This window comes from Bison bison, unplaced genomic scaffold (genome assembly GCF_000754665.1).
Source record: "Bison bison bison isolate TAMUID 2011002044 unplaced genomic scaffold, Bison_UMD1.0 scf7180017864200, whole genome shotgun sequence".
In the NCBI taxonomy this organism is placed as follows: domain Eukaryota; kingdom Metazoa; phylum Chordata; class Mammalia; order Artiodactyla; family Bovidae; genus Bison; species Bison bison.
Window position 1 is genome coordinate 6,041,157 of NW_011494772.1, and position 14,220 is coordinate 6,055,376.

The following is a 14,220-nucleotide window of genomic DNA, read 5'->3' on the forward strand; positions in this document are numbered from 1 at the left end:
GAAATGAAGCTATCACACCCATGCTCGTGCTGTTTGCCATACTATGCTGTGAGTGTACAATTTGTTAACTGGGTTGCTCTGACTCATTGAGTTTTCTTGTCTATTCTTGGGGATTCTTGAATTCTGGCAAACCAATCTTCTGGCAACATAGACATTTGTTTTAGAGTCTTGTTACTTGTCACCATCCTTTAGGAGTTTGGGGATCTCCCATGACAACTAATGGCATAACTGATAAAAACAAAATGCTACATTAATAGTTTATATTAGGAAACTAACATGCTAATTTAAAGAAGATTCTTCAAAAGAGAATTTTAAAACATATATAATGCTCAATTGTTATCAGTTTTCTGATCACTACAAGTAATACTTCTGGAAATGATTTAACAGCATAGTCAACAAGATTCTGTTTTCATTTTATATAACCCTAAAATCTGACTGGTGAATGGGAACATAGAGATCATCTTTCTTAGCAGGAAGCCATGCATGATTCCCTCAAACATCTAATGACAATACATATCAATGTTCACAAGATATACATGTGATTTTCAGACAGCTATAGTCATTAGGGCATCATATTGATATCTGAACGATCTGGAATCAGAGTTTTCTTAAGGCATCAATTAATTTAGCTAAGCTTTATTTTCCTTAATCTTTTTTTTTTTTTTTTCTCCTTTTGGTGGAAAGAAAAAAGCATCTAGGGCAACTCTTCCCTTTTTCTTTGAAATATCAGGCGATCTTTTTCCATCTTTCCACATGACTCTGCAAAAAGTTATATGATTCTCTATTTTCCAGGCTAATCTGCCTGTTATCTGTTTCTTTGTTTGTTTTAGCATTCTTTATAAGAAAAGTGTTCTAAATTCTCAATACCCAATTCACCATTGTCTGTGTGCAAGCATGCTAAGTTGCTTTAGACTCTTTGCAACCCTAAGGAGTACAGCCTGCCAGGCTCCTCTGTCCATGGGATTCCGCAGGCAAAAATACTAGAGTGGGTTGCCATGCCCTCCTCCAGGGTAGGTTCCTGACCCAGGGACAGAACCAGAGTCTCTTATGTCTCCTGCATTGGCAGGTTCTTTACCACTAGTGCCACCTGGGAAGCCCCTCACCACTGACTATGTGTTCTTTATGCCACTGTTTCAAAAAGCATAATATCCAAAATATTTCTTCCCTAAAATCTTCATATTATATAACTATAACCTAAGCATGGATTTACCTACATTTTCTTAACAATCACATCACATTGCCTGCTTAAATTATGATATTTTTCACATGAAATGATTTTAAGTCATTAAAAACATGAGTGCCTTAAGTCATTCAAAATTAATCTAAAATGTTTGCATTTATGTGGCTAGATATTACTATGTTGGGCTCTAAACATCAGTGGATTAGTTATTTAATAATTATATGTAGAATCAAAGGATTATTTTTCAATGATGAAATTTTGTTTCTTGTGGTACTTTAACTGTGACATTGCTGACCATCATTATTAAATTTGAAAACATGTTTTTTTCATGTAATTAAATTAAAAAGAAAATTGATTAAAATATATGCTTCAAATATTAAATGGGAAAGAAATGCATAAAATGTAAGCTGCTGCTGCTAAGTCGCTTCAGTCATATCTGACTCTGTGCGACCCCATAGACGGCAGCCTACTGGGCTCCCCCGTCCCTGGGATTCTCCAGGCAAGAACACTGGAGTGGGTTGCCATTTCCTTCTCCAGTGCATGAAAGTGAAAAGTGAAAGTGAAGTCACTCAGTCGTGTCCGACTCTTCCCGACCCCATGGACTGCAGCCTACCAGGCTCCTCCATCCATGGGATTTTCCAGGCAAGAGTACTAGAGTGAGGTGCCATCGCCTTCTCTGAAATGTAAGCTATGCATAACTAATAAGTATTTTTTTATATGTATCTAATTCAAGTATATTGCAACCCCTATACAGTCCATGGAATTCTCCAGGCCAGAACACTGGAGTGGGTAGCGTTTCCCTTCTCCAGGCGACCTTCCCAACCCAGGGATTAAACCCAGGTCTCCCGCATTGCAGGCAGATTCTTTACCAGCTGAGCCACAAGGGAAGCCCTACTAATAAATAAATTTATTAAAAAATACTGTTTGTATATAAAATTTTAAAAATAAATGATAATTTTATATTTTTAAAAGAGCATTCCATTAGCCATTCAAATTCAGTTTGGGTCAACATGTAAATTTATACTCCTTCATGAAATGCTTAATGACATTATGAATCAAGAGTCTTCAAATGATCATGACTTTTGAGATAATAGTCCTACTTCTAGAAACTCTGCCAAGGGAATGATTAGATTTATGCTCAAAGATATTTATAGCAGAATAATAGTATAAATTGGACATAAATAAGTAAAAGAAAATAAGATAAAACGCTACACATGTAAGAAAACAATAATTCTGTATACACATATTCTAAACTCTATGTATTACGTGGGCTTCCCAGGTGGTGGTAGTGGTGAAGCATCCGCCTGCCAATGCAGGAGACGTGAGACAAGGGTTTGATCCCTGGGTCAGGAAGATCCTCTGGAGGAGGGCACGGCAACCCACTCGAGTATCCTTGCCCGGAGAATCCCATGGACAGAGGAGCCCAGACAGTCCATGAGCTCGCAGAGTTGGACACAACTTAGTGACTAAACCACTACCACCAAACAACTCCTATTTGCCAGATTAGGGTTCTCCAGAACATGCAGAATAAAACATTCAGTGTCACCAAAAATTCAGAACTGAAATATTTTTTCATGTTTTCCAACATGTTTTGTTTTGTTACCTAATATTCTGACAATTATCTTTAAAGACACTAGGCTCATTTTTCAACTAGTTACATATATTTTCTACAGTTCTTTTAGACTCAGAATAATTGTATCTTGAATAATAACTCTGTTCACTCTCACTTAAATCCACACAGCTTTAGTAGTTATTCAAGCTAATGATATTCCTTTTGGGTCAGGGAATAATTATGCTTCCTTCCCAACTCCTTTCCAAATGTTTCAATATCCACTTATAGGAAAGTTTGATTAATAATATCTTCATACCTCAAGTGGTATTCTTGGATAAGAGGACAAGAGACATATTTAACATTACCTACTCTGACCTACAGACTGACTAAAAGGCACATAAAGGTATGTAATTCAAACTATAACCTCCACTTATGAACATAACCTGATACCCAACACTCCCTAACATTTAGAAGGTAGATTTTAAATTACTTTTTAACTTAAACAACAGGACATGTTGGATAAGAATGGAATAATCAGAAATTCTTCTCAACATATTCATGATTTGATTAACTTAATTATTTCTGTATCTAGAAATGCATTATCTAGAAAACAACAAACTCTTTGTAATCTACAATATGCTAAGTGTAAACTTTAACTAGTTCTTTATTTTTCTCTTTTTGCTTTAGTATCATAATAGTTGACATGTATAATGAAGACCGTAGCACTCTGTATTACCTTGAAATATGAGAATATATGAGTTTTCAGTGTAATATTAAAGACAGTGTTGCATTTAAGAGTACTTGAAGTTGTTTCATAGGCGTTTCTATTAAGACTGATCTGTTTGTAGTATTTCTATTAACATGAGCTTCATTTATCAGAAAACCATATTCTTTGATCATAGCAGATAACAGGACATTTGCATTTGTGAGGTTTTATCTTTTTTCCTTCTTAAGTAGATGGGAGGGGGCAGAAAAAGCATTTGGGGATAAAAGAGTATCACTTGAAATCAAATTTTATTTTATTCATCAAGAAAAACTTCTGTTTTAATGCGCTTTTAAAAAATATCCAGTTTCATCTGGATATTTAGGTATAATTTTAAATTGACAAAATCTAAGTAAATTACTTTGGTTGTTGTTTTTTAGTCGCTAAGTCATGTTGGACTCTTGTGACCCCATGGACTGTGCCCCTGCCAGGCTCCTCTGTCCTTGGGATTCTCCAGGCAAGAATACTGGAGTGAGCTGCCATTTCCTTCTCCAAGGGATCTTCCCTACCCAGATGTCAAACCCATGTCTCTTGCATCGCAGGAAGATTCTGTATACTGAGCCACCCTTTTACATACCTTCAACTAATTATCGCGTAACAAACATGATATTCAGTTCAGTTCAGTCGTTCAGTTGTGTCCTACTCTTTGCGACCCCATGAATCGCAGAACGCCAGGCCTCCCTGTCCATCACCATCTCCTGGAGTTCACTCAAACTCATGTCCATTGAGTCGGTGATGCCATCCAGCCATCTCATTCTCCATCATCCCCTTCTCCTGCCCCCAATCCCTCCCAGCATCAGAGTCTTTTCCAATGAATCAGCTCTTCACATAAGGTGGCCAAAGTACTGGAGTTTCAGCTTTAGCATCATTCCTTCCAAAGAATACCCAGGACTGATGGCCTTTAGAATGGACTGGTTGGATCTCCTTGCAGTCCAAGGGACTCTCAAGAGTCCTCTCCAACACCACAGTTCAAAAGCATCAATTCTTTGGCTCTCAGCTTTCTTCACAGTCCAACTCTCGCATCCATACATGACCACAGGAAAAAACCATAGCCTTCACTAGACGGACCTTTGTGGGCAAAGTAATGTCTCTGCTTTCCAATATGCTACCTAGGTTGGTCATAACTTTCCTTCCAAGGAGTAAGTGTCTTTTAATTTCATGGCTGCAATCACCATCTGCAGTGATTTAGGAGCCCCAAAAAATAAAGTCTGGCAACTCAAAAAATTAAAGCAATTGTTAACTGGTTAAAAGATAGGGACTTCTGCCCTATTATCTTTCCAAATATCCATTTACAGAGACATTTAGAAAACATCCTTAGTAGTTGCACATTTTTTTAAATAATGAGTTTTATTATCTAAGGTGCATATAAATGACCCAATTACCTAAGTCCTGACTGGGAAAGAGCACACAGTTTCAGTCCAAGAAGAGCATCACGCCTCATGTGTCAGTAGCATTTGTTTATCATTTGTGGTTTTTGAGGCTAGAGAACGTATCCTGTTCTTTTTCTTAGTGTTTTACTCTTGACACCTCAAAGTGCTTCCGAAAGCACCCATGTGTTCTCTTTCAGTTTCTTCCTTTAAGTTGGGTTCTGATGGGCGGGGCAAACATATGACATTGACACTGACTAGTATGATATGAGGTTCACGCGTGTGCCAAACTTATCAATTGTGATAATGACAGGTAATTTTATTCAATCTACGCTGTAATCCTCAGTAGAACTTCCCCTGTTTCTCCATGTTTATGTATTATTCAGACTAATAGTGACCCTGAAGTAGAAAAAGCTTCTAGTCTCTTAAAACTTTTATTGAGAGGAGTTCAAAACACATACAGTTAAGTGCTCTTCTGTGTGCATTTAATATAGACTGAAAAGCTGTTTGGTATTCATTTTAGATTCCCTGGCAACAAGACAGACAAAAAAGTGTGTGCTAGGAGTCAGGAAGATATATATGAAAAATTAAAAGTTTAAAATTAATTTGAACTTGTAATGTGCCACGTGGAAATCTAAAAATCAATTTCCAAATGGAACAGCTTGAAACTTTCTCTTGCCATCTGGTTTTGGACCTGGCTCATTCAGTTTCAATTTTGCCCTGGTGAATACTCCAATTTTATATATACTACATGGGAACGATAATCTTCTTGCCACCTAAGCACATCTTGTTGTATTTCCTAAAATTGTAGTTGTTTTTGTTCTTTTCCTACACCATCAATATTTCCTAAGTGCCCTCTTAATCACGGATACACTTTATTTTAAATCAGATGTGCCATTCATATTTGATGTATTCGCTTATTGAATAGTGATCGCATTTCATTTGGTAAAATTTTTAAAACATACATCTTTAATGATCCTAAAATACAGATTGATGAATCCAAATAAAGGGTGGGGGCAAAGGATTTGGCTATTTGAGTTGTAAAGTAAGAGAAAAAATAAGGCCCAATACATAGATATCGGTTTAAATAAGATTATGCGAGGCAAGCATTGACACAACGCTAGCATGCAAGAAGTACTCAGGAAATGTTAGCAATTAACCTTTAGTGTCTGTGTGTGTGTGTGTGTGTGTGCGCGCACTAATAATAACATGCAAAAAGTTTGAGTGTATTTTTTTTTTTTTTTTTGAGGGCTTCCCTGATAGTTCAGTTGGTAAAGAATCCGCCTACAATGCAGGACACACTGGTTCGATTCCTGGGTCAGGAAGATCTGCTGGAGTAAAGGATGGGCTACCCACTCCAGTATTCTTGGGCTTCCCATGTGGCTCAGCTGGTAATTTCTTCAAAGAATTTTTTTTTGAAGAAAATATTTATTGAAAAGCCACTGTTAGTTACTTAACATACACTTACATGTTCCACACAAAATAACTCCATGAATATACTGAGCACTACAGATGAGATCAGGCACATTCAGCGGGGTACGACTGTGGACAAGAATAGTGAGGATTACAGGATTCAATAACTCCCCTTTGAGTATACAGTTAATAAATGGTGGAGATGTAAACAGAAATTTGACGTCTTTGTTATTACTTGATGACAGTCTCAAGTAAATTTAGCAAGTGTGAGTTATCACACCACAACATTATTTTAATTAGCTTTAAATGCATCTGTAAGATATTGAAGCCAAATGATTGTAATCAAAACTAGGGATTTAAGCTACAATAGGATGTATAGAAATGCATCTTCTCTATTAGTACTTCTCTAATAGTACATCTATTGATTTAGTTCTTGATAGTCCGGTCAAATCTAGTTGAAAGTGAATGACAATTACAAGTAAAACTGACTTCTAGTGATTTCATCACATGTTTTTTAACCTAATTATTAAAAGTTAAATTTTTGCTTCAGAAAAATAGGCTGCCACTTCCAAATTACTTAACTCATATAACCATCCACCTGCTTAGATTCTTCAAACAGATGAATAAAATCTTACTTTTATATATACATAAGGCATTTAAAATTACAACAGTAAATTTTAAAGACCATCCAATAATTTAATTATGATACTAAGAACTCTTTAGAACATATACTGAGGCTTCAAACCACATGTTTATATCCCTTTTAAACTTCTTTAAAAATGTATGACAAAAGATGAATAGCTGAGAAATATTATAATCACAACTTACACTCACAGAGTTTAATCCAGCTCTTATAAAATACGGACTGTCTATACAGAGTATAGAATTCTTGTGGCTCAGATGGTAAAGAATCTGCCTGCAATGCAGCAGACCTGGGTTCGATCCCTGGGTCAGAAAGGTCTCCTGGAGAAGGAAATGGCAACTGCTCTAGTATTCTTCCTTGGAGAATTTGATGACATAGGAGTCTGGTGAGCTATAGTCCATGGGATAGCAAAGAGTCCAACATGAATGAACAACTAACGTTTTCATGTTCATACAAAGCATAATCATATATACATTTATACACTAATTTTTATATACACAAACTAATTTGTTATTGCAGTAATACAAATAGCTTTGTTGCAAAGTATTTTGCATTGTCAAATAAACCACTCAAGAAGATGCTTTGCACACTACACATTATATAAGGCAAATAAATAGTATTAAGTAACAGTGACATTACACTTTATTAAACTCTTCACAATAAGAAATCAAATCACAACTCGAACTTTTAATTCAATTCCAGCACACAATTTTGTGTCACTGTTTTTGTTTTTAAGCCATGAAAACATAAATGTGGCAAATGTAATGAGGTCTACAATCTAATGAGTATCTGCAAAATCACTCAGGTAATTCACACCATGTTTTGGTCCCTAAATACAGCAGTCATCACATGACATATCTTACCAAGACCCGCTACAGCCACTTGTTTCCAGCTCTATAAATTCTAGTTCACTCTCTGCCCAACTCTCAAAGCTATACTTAATAGATTCTGTTGTTATTCCCATTAATTCTCAACATGCTGCCCATTGGAATCAGATTGGTTACTTGATATTCCCCAAATGTAGCATACTGTTGGCCTGGGTCAGCGGTCTGGCTACAAAATATACTATTCAATAACCTTAGGCAAATTGTTATTGGCAAATGTAGAGTCAAAACTATGGTTTTTCCAAGTAGTTATGTACGGATATGAGAACTGGACCATAAAGAAGGATGGGCACTGAAGAATTGATGCTTTTGAATTATGGTGCTGGAGAAGACTCTTGAGAGTCCATTGGACAACAAGGGGATCAAACCAGTCAATGCTAAAGGAATTCAACTCTGAATATTCCTTGAAAGGACTGAACCTGAAGCTCTAATACTTTTGATGGGAAGAGCTGACTCATTGGAAAAGACCCTGATTCTGGGAAAGATTGAGAGCAGGAGGAGAAGGGAGTGATAGAAGATGAGATGGTTGAATGGCATCATTGACTCAATGGACATGAGTCTGTGAAAACTCTGGGAGACTGTGAAGGACAGGGAAGCCTGGCATTCTGTAGTCCATGGGGTCACGAATAGTCAGACATGACTTAGCGATTGAATAACAATGGTGACAAATATGGATAACAGTATCTTTTGGATAGAGTTGATGCAAGTATTATGTTACAGAAATAGAAAATGTGCTTTTAGAAAGGAAAAAAAAAAAAAAAAAACCTGCTCAGCTATATATAGCTCTGTATTTCCCTGATCTCATTATTCTGGCTATTATCATCTGAAAAATCTTTCCCTTTTATATTTATCTATTTATTCAAAGCCTTAAAAAGCTACATACACATAATCTGCAGCTCATTTATTGTGCTGGTTGTTTTTCCAAAGTTTCTTTATGCCTATCTTCTCTGATCATTTAAATTACGTCTCTCTCAAGAGCATTCAATAAACATTTGTTTGATGAATGAATGTATATATTTTAGGTTTCCAGCTATACTTTATAAGCACAGTATAGGCATATAGATGGACATAAAAACATTTTACTAATAGTATGGTACACATTGATCTACCTTGAATGTACATAACATCTTTGGGGACCTTGCATGGAAACACACAATTAGCAAAACTCTTTATCTGACAGTACATCAAATGTAAATCATCACACTTGGCCATCAACAACCTCAGCCCCAAATGTCTGCAAATATCTCTCCACTGGTCCATGCAGTCCCTAAACAGGAGTGAGACATTCTGTTAGATAAATAAAAATTCGTACTGGGTAGCCAGAGGCAATTCTCAGGCCCCTATGGATTCTAGAAGGCACTTCAGTTACATTCCTGATTGCCCTAAAATAAATTCTTTATTAGCTGCCAACTATTACATTAGAGAACGCCTGATGTGCCCCTGTCTCCAGAACAGAATCTTGGATTTTGCCCAGCTTTATAACTACTTCTTTGATGACAGAGTTTTTGACATTGATCTGAAAGGGATTCTACCAAGCATATGTAGGGTCTATCCTAATAGTCTATGTGGTGAACTCTTCATAAATTGACAGACGGAATGCCTTTTTATACTCATCCTGGCAACATGTCAAGAGCTATACACCAGCATTACTGAATTAACTCATTTAATCTTTATATTTTCCTGAATAATAATACCAGGCAAAAATTTTATCATGTGAGAATATAGGCTTATTCATTTGGCATTTTTACAGAGACAGAATTCAAGATGTAGTCATTCAAATAAATGTAATTTGTAAATGCATAAAATTTTGTTGGTATGAATGTCTGCACACTATTGGATAACATCCCACCTATTTCTACAAAAAATAAAGATAAAAACACAAAACTTCATTACATAATGGAGTCTGAAGCATATATGCCAGGCTAAATTTGATGTATAGATTTTTAGAAAAATTAGACTAGATTTCAAACTGAATCTGTTAAGTATAAATCACATCCTGCCTCAAAAGTAATGTGTTCACAACTACTTTCCTCCTATTATCAAGACCAGTTATTTTTCCCTTCTAATCCTAGAATATAGACTGCTTCCTAGATCATATCATCATGTCATGTCTCATCTAGTCACTGAGTCATGTGTAAGTCTTTGCAACCCCATGGACTCTAGCCTGCCAGGCTACTCTGTTCATGGAATTCTCTAGGCAGGAATACTGGAATCAGTTGCCAGTTCCTTCTCCAGGAGATCTTCCTGACTGAGGAACTGAACTTGGGTCTCACACTGCAGGCAGATTCTTTGCCATCTGAGCCACCATCTCATCATACATACTAAAGTTCCCAAATTGCTAACTTGAAAATAATATTTTAAGGTGAGTCGTTTCAGCTATTCAATAGCTAAAAATACTTTGAGACAGTCAGTTGCTTTCTCATTTTAAAAAGAGGGGGCCAAATAGAAAAGACAGAGCAAAGGAACATAAAAAAAATAGTATAAATCATCTAGAAGTTAATAAGTAATCTATAGAACAGTTTGAATGCTGGAGCTGAGCTCAATGAGGTTGATGTGATTTTGCTATAATATCAAGAAGAAAATAAGTTCAGAATATAATTTGTACATTTATAATTTTACTCCCTGCTACCCCTAGCCCTCTACCACTCAATAGCACCAAGGCCAACCTTAGTTTAGTTCTGCTGCTTTGTTTTTAATGTCACAGTCACTTACCTTACTTAGATAGTTGAAGGGAAAGAAAATTGTTTCTCCCACCTCCAACTTAGCCAAAAAGTTTTAAAGATCATAAAATAAAAGCTCCTAGAGGACAGAAATTTGTGTGTATGTATATATAGTTTTTTAGTGCTTTGGAGAAACCAATTCTTGAATGCCTCTTTAATAAGTAGCTTTCAAAAACCCAATGTGGAATGACTATAGCAATCCCTTTTATGTGGTGAAAATGTCTGTCCTTTGTAAGATACTAGTTCAGGACTTTGGATCTTTGATTTGACTTTTACATTATAACTCTAGAATTGTGATCTTTCATATATTTTTCTTAAATTCTACTCCCAGACAAAGGTGACACTAAGGACTAATGTGGTTAAATGGCTAAAGGACAAATTCGATGAGGCCATGTTGTTGCTGTTCAGTCACTCAGTTGTGTGCAAGCGTCTGCGACCCTGTGGGCTGAAGCCCACCAGGCCCCTCTGTCCGTGGGATTTCCCAGGCAGGAATACTGGAGTGGGTTGCCACTTCTTCCTGCAAGGGAATCTGACCAACCCAGTGATTGGACCTCTCTCTCCTGCTTGGCAGCCAGATTCTTTACCACTGAGCTACCAGGGAACCCAGTTGAGCACTCTGGTCTCTGAAAATATAACAAACTTTAGATGTAATGTGCTTGTTTTCTTTCCTTTTCAGAAATAATATCTGTTTGGATGACCTTGGTTTCCTAACCAAACAAAAATCTTTAACACATAAAAAATTCCCCAGTCTCAAATCATCAAGGTTACTATTTGATTCACATAATCTTTAACTGGGACTTCCCAGGTGGTACAATGGTAAAGAATCTGCTGGGCATTGCAGGAGATACAAGAGACATGGGTTCGATCTCTGGATTGGGAAGATCCCCTGGAGTAGGAAATGGCAACCTACCCTACTATTCTTGCATGCGTGTGTATACACACACACACACACACACACACAATCTTTAAATGACTTAAGCAAACAGGCCTTATTGTAAACTCTCATCACTTTCTGAATTTCTGTTTTGAAACTGTAATTCTTTATCAAGTATCAAAACCTGTGGCTATAACTATATTTCACTTTCTTTTCTCCTTTTTTTTTTAAATACTCACATAATTTTGAAGGTTGAAGGTTTGAATTTGAAAACTAAAAAGACAAAATTGCTCTCAGATGGAGGCCTAATGTGAGCCATGATCCATCCTGAAGCAAAAATTTTATGGCTCAGTTGTAAACCCTTTGAAAATGTAGCTTATAATGGAAGTGCTGAAACCATCTTAAAATGGATTCATGAACCCCTCCACTAATATATCTAAGGTATTTCATTACTGTCAATGTATCTCACTTTTTAAAATTAAATAACCTCTTCAGAAATACTTATTTCTTTTTTAAGTACCTGAACAAAATTTTTTTTGTGGAATTTGGCTAATGAATCGTCTCTCTAGAGTGGAGACAGGTAGGAACCAATGGATACACACTTAGAGATTTACACTCATATCCGACTGGGGTAGTGTGAACTATATATTAATATTTTCAGATTACACTTTTACAGGTATATTCTGACTTTATAAAGGACATTCAGCTCACAAAACTATATTCTTTAAAATGGATTAGCACTCCGCTTCCTGGGTAGTAGTTTTTCCCATTTTTGGTAAAAGCCTGTTTTTCTACATGCAAGTTAAATGTAAATAACTTCTTTCTAGCTACTTTCTAACATAAAGAACACGTCAAACTCTTTCCAATTTCCCCAGCCTCCAATTTATCATCCAACACAAAATGCATTTTAAGTAAATATTACATGAAATTTCATAATTACATGGCAACAAAAGTTACATTAGTAATAAATAAAATAAAATTTTGAGGTTAAAAGTAAAAGAGTGAATTAGAATAAAAGTTAGACCGATATACCTATGGATAAGATATACTCAGGTCATAATTTCTAAGACCAAGAAAAGTCTATTATGCTCAAGCACTAAGTTTTTCTTATCAAACTCTCACATACATTTTGCTGATTTTCTCAAATGCTGTTTTTCAAATAGCACTAGAGAACATGAGCAAATTTTCCAACAGATCTTAGTATGGGTGTTAAGCATACTCTTTGATTTCTGTATCTAAAAAATACTCTCATCTTTTTGAAATTATAGAAAAAAACGCTCATTTCAGGCTTAGCTTTGGAATTTACTCTTCAGTTGTAGAGAAGATAAGGTATTAAATCTATTTATTGCATGCAGATGGAGATTAAATAATTTAAACAAATGAAAAACAGAAGTAGTTATTATACACAGTACAAAGAACACTCTACATTTTGCATGAATATTCATACTGCTCAGTTTCCAGACTCACTATCTCACATTATAAATTACTTTAGAACAACAACGTTGCTTTCTTTTTTTCCCTATTGCACTACTTCCTACATGAGTCTGCCAGAATTTTCCAAGTTTTAAAATACTATAAATACATTCACATTTTTCTACAACTAAAACTGAAATTTAAATGATATAGTAAATGTAGAGTGTTAAAAATGATTCCCCAACATTAGAAAGGTAAGATATAGCACCAATTGAAAGTTTAAAAAAAAGAAAAATGTAATTAACACCTAATGTCATTGAAAATCTTATTCCCAGCCTAATTTTTCAAATACTTTGCTCATGTATCAAATAATATTACTTGATCCTCTAGTAAGTGCAAGATTTCATATTAATAAAAATGAATTAAAGACAAAATTTCTCTTCAAATAACTTGGGAAATGCCAAACATGTAAGTCATATATACCCATATAAGACATGTATACCCATAAAAACTGACTGATGTGTAATCTAAATAAAATGTCCTAACATTCAAAATATTAAACATTACTTTCAATACATGGTTGAGGGGTATTTGAGCTGGAGGTCAGGTGCTACTCTAGAGATAAAGGGGCATTCTAGGAAAAACATCAAAGGCAAAATTATCCAATTATATTTCTTCAAATCAGGAAGTCTTAAATTATTTTAGTAATTGAGAAAGAGCAAATCATCAGTCTTCGATTTTATGCATGATAATCTACTTCTTACACAATAACAAGGAATGCAAAATATTGGATTGTGTGAGGTGCTTACTAAAAGTAAATTTTTTACTAGCTCATATAACCAGGAAAAACTTCAGAAACAATATCATAAAAATAAACTTACAGGTGTCAGGTACCAGCACATAGTTAAATTATTTTAAGTTTAAAGGTAAAAAATAAACAAAAAAATCTAACTCTAAATAATTGTCAATATATTATACTGTTCCATGCGAAAATGTACATACAATCTAAACTAGCGCCCTCTGAATATCACTGCTTCAATGCACCATGAAGTAAAATAACATAATGGCATTGTATACTCATAAAACATTCTAACCCTACACAGAAAGGGGGGGATAACCGCCAGAGAGGTTTTCTTTGCTCAGCAAAAATAGACACGGACAACCGGCTGCTGTAATTTATAAAAGGAAGTATGAATGTTCTGTGAAAGAATCTTCTGAATTGTCAAAAGTTTTGATAACTTCATGCTCTGTTGCCATAGTTTAACTCATATCATAACTGAGATGCCTGAGTGAACTCAACAGACTCCTTCAGGAGATTCAAAGGAGTCAAGGTTAAGTGAAAGTGCTGGGTGGGAATTAAGCACCATGGGGGGAGGGGTGTAGGCCCCGCCCCTTGCACAATGCGGGGGGG